General features: G+C 38.2%; 1 pseudogene; it reads left to right on the top strand.

Annotated features, from left to right (window-relative positions):
• Positions 1-4,417: 4,417 nt before the first annotated feature.
• Positions 4,418-4,903, top strand: LOC120228699 (annotated as a pseudogene).
• The last annotated feature ends 1,217 nt before the right edge of the window (positions 4,904-6,120 follow it).

Genomic DNA, 6,120 nt, shown 5'->3' with positions numbered 1-6,120 from the left:
AAAAAAAAAAAAAAAAAAAAGAAATAAATAAAACATTAAAAAAAAATAAAATAAAATGGTTATCTGAATTTATAGGGCCTTCATCCTTTTTACCCATTTTCCTACTTTCTTCAGCATCCTATGCATTTATCTGTTTGATTATATATATATATATATATATATATATATTTCAAGGCATCAAGGGACCCTGGGCTTTCTTCACTAGCCTACAGGATATGGAAATCTTCTTTTAGTGATAAAAATTAATCTTGTCTATCTCCCCTGGTCATAAATGGAGTTATATTAAGCTTTATAAAATGCATAAAAGTAAATAAAATATTAATTATATTTGTAGCTAATGCCCATGACTGTCTATAGACAGCTTTTTGATCTATGAAAGTTGACATTAAATAATATATAAATTCTTTATAAAACATAGATCACCTAGGAATAAATATTCTCTCTTCTGGTTTAGAGAAAATGACAATTTTCTATGTCAATAAGAAATACAGGTCTGTCTCATGCCTTGAGAAACTGGAATTTCAAATTGAAATTTTCTTGTTAATGTCTATGCATGATTTTCTTTTCATTACAGAATGTAGTTGTGTTAGGTTATTATGAAATATGAGAAATTACAAACCTGTGTTTTGGGACTTGGCAGTTAATTGTCAGAGATATATTCTCCACAGTGGCACAAAGATTACCAGGAAAATCTACCAAGTCCCTCCCACTCTCCTTTAGCCGTCTCTTTACGAGACACCCACAGTTATCCATCCATGATTCTCTTAATCGTGTGAGGAAAGATGCACTAGAAGTCCAAGTAGACAACAGGTCTTCTCCGGCCCAGCCTCTGCCTCTCCATGCTTCTTGGATGTATCTATATGTCTGCAGCATCCCTGTAGTTATGGGTCTTCAATCACTTCTACTGTATTTTGAGAACACCAGTATGCACTGTCTCTTGCCTATTACTATGTCTCTTACCTCCTTTCCTGCAGCCACACATGCAGAAGCCTTCATTCCTGATTGCTTTAGAGGGTCAGTCCCTGTTTCCACTCATTTCCTTTGAGTTTATTAATCTAAAGGGACTGCTTACTTATTTTGTGATGTTCTTAGTCCCCCTGCCCTCCATTTACTCTGGGGGCAGAGTAGTCAAAAGTTAGAGCTGTGACTCCCAAGCCTGTTTTTTGTAATTTGAACAACCTAAATATCACATACAGTTGAGTTAGCTTCTGTTCTCCCTTTCCAATACACAATTACTCATTTTCTGAAAGGCAGGTAGAAGATTCCCTTCAGACTTGGCTTTTCTTTTCCTTCCTTCTTTGCTGGAGGCGAGCTTGGGCCAGGTCCAGGGGACCCTGAAGGATGGACGGTGTCGGCGAGGGAGGGGTGAGAGAGCCACAAGAATCTTTCTGGTCACCAGGCAGGCATCTCTGCTCTGACTGGGGCTCAACTTTATTTTATAATTAAGTGTTTGGGGGATGGCATGGAAGTGGCATTTGCCTTAGACAATGATTTCTGATGACAAATTTCTTTGATATGTAAGAATTTTCCAGAACATAGATTTGTAAAAGACTTCTGCATAACCTTTATCAATAGTGATTGAGGTAGGTGATTTAGATACTTATCTTATGGGGAAGGAAGGTATCTTTAGCATACAAGACGATGTTTTTATCATAAAAAGGGTGAAGTTAGTTCTTTGTGAGCAGGGGTCAATAGCTTGTTTGTTTAAGGAGAAGTATTAAGAAAAACAGGTCTTTCAGGAAACACAATGTTTGCTCCCATAATCACAAAAGAAGAAGTTCCTACAATAGGCTCCTTTACAGGGTGCAATCAGCATATTCAAGGCCAGAAGAAGTCACTCCAAATACTGATCACAAGATGCCTTGGGGGTTAGTGCTCCAAGCAGAAACAATTGGGTGGGGGGGGTGGATATCTATCCTTAACTCTAAATTAGGCTCTTTGTCTCAGGGCCAGGCTCAATTGTAACTCTTGTGTTCTTAACCTCCTTTATTATGTAAGTCTTTGATCTGCAAGGCCCATAGAAAGAGCCTTTTGACAATCGTCCACAGTGCTTTCATCTGAAATCTCTTTTGAAAAGGCAGGAATAGGGGCCCCTGGGTGGCTCAGTAGGTTAAGTGGCCGACCTTGGCTCAGGTCATGATCTCACGGTTTGTAGGTTCGAGCCCCACATCGGGTTCTGTGCTGACAGCTCAGAGCCTGGAGCCTGCTTCAGATTTTTGTGTCTCCCTCTCTCTCTGACCCTCCCCTGCTCATACTGTCTCTCTCTCTCTCTCTCTCAGAAATAAATAAAATATATATATAAAAAAAAGGCAGGAATATGCTTTTCCTTATGAGGAATCTGTGTGGGGAATATCAGTCTGATTTGGAATATTGTGAGGCCTGGTCAATACCCGCAGCCTCATTTCCAACATGAGCCACTGGTAGCAGAAGGAGATAGTTTTCATTTCTCGTGGCAGGAGCTGTGCAAACACTACTACTTCCTCGCTGTGACTGTCATCCAGCGAGGCCAGTGCAGCTCCCAGCGCTTCCTTCCTGCCTGCTTGCCTGCCTGCCTTCCTGCCTTTCTTACTTTTTTTTTTTTTTGCAGGTGATACTAGTTATGCAGCTCAAACTATAGAGTATCTAGGATCATATGTTGATGTTATACTTTACTCTTCAGCTACTGAGTCCGTCTATGAGTCACCACGAGCACATAAGTAATAGGAGGGCCAGGGAGAGATTAATGGGACAAAACAAGTAAACTACTGTTGGTATTTTGTTTAAATATAAACGTATATTATTTATCCACATTTTAGATTTATTGATGAATCCATGTTGGTCTATGTAACATTTAATAAATTAACAGAATTACAGTTTTCTTTTTCTTTTTTTTTTTAATGTTTTATTTATTTCTAGGAGAGAGAGAGAGAGACAGCGTGAGCAGGGGAGGGTCAGAGAGAGAGGGAGTCACAGACTGAAACAGGCTTCAGGCTCCGAGCTGGCAGTCAGCACAGAGCCCGACGCGGGGCCCGAACCCACGAACCGCGAGATCATGACCTAAGCGAAAGTCGGACGCTTAACCTACTAAGCCACCCAGGCACCCCCAGAATTACAGTTTTTCAAAGGTCTCCATTTTTTATGAGAGTCTTGGATTGAAATCTCAGTTTTGATGTCAACTTGTTGCCTGAGCTTAGGTAAGTAGCTTTATCTATCACATAAGATTTTAGGTTTCCTATTCCTGTGGTTTAAAATTTCTGTGACACTGTGTTCAGTTTGTGTAGGCAAAGAAGAAATGCTCCCATCCCACATTAGTATACAGATGGGGGTGTAGAATCTGCTTTAATATATATTTTGGCACAATGTTTGTGATAGTATAAAGATTTAAAATAAGGTTCCTGCCATAATGTTGTCTGAAGATGTTGCTATATGTTGTGTTTTTATCTAACATCTAAGGAAGGGGGAAACTCTAACTGACTTACCAAAGTACTCTGTGCAACTCAATTATATTTATATGCAATCACAAATTCTAGCATTCAATAAGATGGTGCATATTACAGTGTCAATGGTTCTTAGAGACTTACATACATTTCTTGTTCTAATAAAATTTTGGTTGATATTTTAGGGAGTAATTCCATGCCCCTAGAATTCCAATAAAATTTTGGTTTCCTCTTATTGATACTCAGTTTATTTCTAAGATGTAGAGTTTTAACATTATCTGCATAATTATGAAATAATTTATACAATAATTTGTTGTAATATCACAGCCAAGACCACACTCATTAATTTGTGATTACTTAAAACACATTAACACTGGTGCAAAGATGTTCCCAACTTGCATAATTCCTAGAGAATTTATTTTTAAATTTTCACAAACTGTTTTGGACATTATGGGTACCCAAAGTAAGCAAGATTATTATAATGTTTTGTTTACAGAAGCTCTGTTTTAGAAAGATGGGAGGATTTTGGTGATGTTTGGCTTGCTCTTTGTTCTCTTTTTTGCCTATTGTGCATATTTTAAATAGGAAAGTAAGATACACAGCTTAACAAGAAGCTGCTGACTCCAAGGTGACCCCGTGCTTTGCTACCACATCTACCACATCTGTGGGTAGCCAGCTGCTGTGATCCTAGACTGCATTCATTCTTTGCAATGCACTACACTGTGTCACGTTTTCCTACCTCCCCCATGGTTCTTCTTTCTATATTCCATTCCTTTTACATCAAAGTCAACTAGAAAACTACAATCTTGAAGGTTAATCTTAAATCTAATTTTCTGAGTCAAATACTGAAAACCCTCTAAGTAGCTTGGAATATTACAATAAAATATGGGATTCTAAAGAATTAGATTCTAGTTCTACAGAAATATCTGTAGGTGATATAGGAGATTAGCAGATTATGCTGTAAAAAGAAAATTATGTCTTGGAGATGATGCTGCCCAACCATGGTCAACCTCACAGTGTTTTTCCACACCATGGTGGACGCCGAGCCCTTGGGCTGTATCTCCTTCGATCTGTTTGCAGACAAAGTTCCAAAGACAACAGAAAACTTTCATCTCTGAGTACTGGGGAGAAAAGATTTGGTTATAAAGGTTCCTGCTTTCACAAGATTATTCTGAGGTTTATGTGCTAGAGTGGTGACTTTACTTGCCATAATGGCACTGGCACCAAGTCTATCTATGGGAAGAATTTATGATGAGGATTTCATCCTACAGCATATGGGTCCTGGCATCTTGTCCACAGCAAATGGTGGACCCAGCACAAACAGTTCCCAGTTTTTCATCTGCACTGCCAAGACCGAGTGGTTGGATGGCAAACATGTGGTCTTTGGCAAGGTGAAAGAGGGCAGGAATATTGTGGAAGCCAAGGGGCACTTTGGATCCAAGAATGGCAAGACCGGCAAGAAGATCACTATTGCTGACGGTGGATAAATCGGAAAAAATTGACTTGTGTTTTATCTCAACTACCAGGCCATTCTTTCTGTAGCTCAGGAAAGCACCCATCTACCCCCATCTTCTGGAAATATCCTATAATCTTAGTGCTCTCCTTGCAGTTGTATGGGTTCCATATTTTCCTTACTCCCCTCCAAATCTAGCTGGATAGCAGAGTTAAGTTTCCGATGATGAAATAGAAATTGAACAAAAAAAAAAAAAAGAAAGAAAATTACGCTAATCTTTATGTAAAAAAAAAAAAATAAATGTACATGTCTACCTTTCTATATATAGGATACTAATGGCAGCATTAACAATACTTGGATGTAGGTAAGATGGAAACATTCCTTTTCATATACTTTTTTACTTGAATATTTTACTATATTCATATATTACTTTTCAATTAATAATGATTTTAAAATATCCTTAACACACTTGTTTTTATTCCACTCAAGTAAAATTAATCATGACTTGCTTGTATCCTAAATTATCAGTCTTCAAATCCTTTGTGTCTAGTACTCTAATAAGAATTTTAAGAAACTTTATACCACCACTTAAAAATATATATATATTTTTAAAGGAACATCCAAATTTTCTCATTGAGAATGGAAATAGCTGCTAGGATTTGTGAATTGCAAGATTCTCTTTCCATCTTTGGCTTTAGATAGTTTGATTACAATGCATCTAGATGTGAATTTCTTTGAATTTCCCCTCTTGGAGTTTTTTAAGCTTCATGCATGTGCAGATTAAGATTTTTAAACAAATCAGGCAGGTTTTGGCTCTTATATCTTCAAATATTCCTCCTGTTACTCTGTCCCCTCCCCTTTCTTATTCTTCCCGTGTTGCTCCTCTTTCTTCTTCTTTTTTCTTCTTCCAGAAGTCTCTTGATATATACATTTTTATGCTTGATGGTGTCCTACAGGTCTAAAAAGCTCCATTTATATATCTTTTTTTTTCTTCTTTTAGATCCTCAAATGAGACCATTTCAATTGCCCTGTGTTCAAGTTTTAATGCTTCCTTATTTATTTTTGAGAGAGAGAGAGAGCACAAGCAGAGAGGGACAGAGTGGGGTGGGGAGACATCGAATCTAAAGCAGCTCCAGGCTCTGAGCCATCAGTGCAGAGCCCAGTGCAAGACTCCAACCTGCAAACTGTGAGATCATGGCTTGAGCCGAAGTCAGATGCTTAACTGTCTGAGCCACCCAGACACCCCTCAAG

This window comes from Hyaena hyaena, unplaced genomic scaffold (genome assembly GCF_003009895.1).
Source record: "Hyaena hyaena isolate Hyena2069 unplaced genomic scaffold, ASM300989v1 scaffold_26, whole genome shotgun sequence".
Classification (NCBI taxonomy): domain Eukaryota; kingdom Metazoa; phylum Chordata; class Mammalia; order Carnivora; family Hyaenidae; genus Hyaena; species Hyaena hyaena.
Note: the sequence above shows the minus strand (reverse complement) of the source record. Positions and strands in the feature narration are given on the sequence as shown.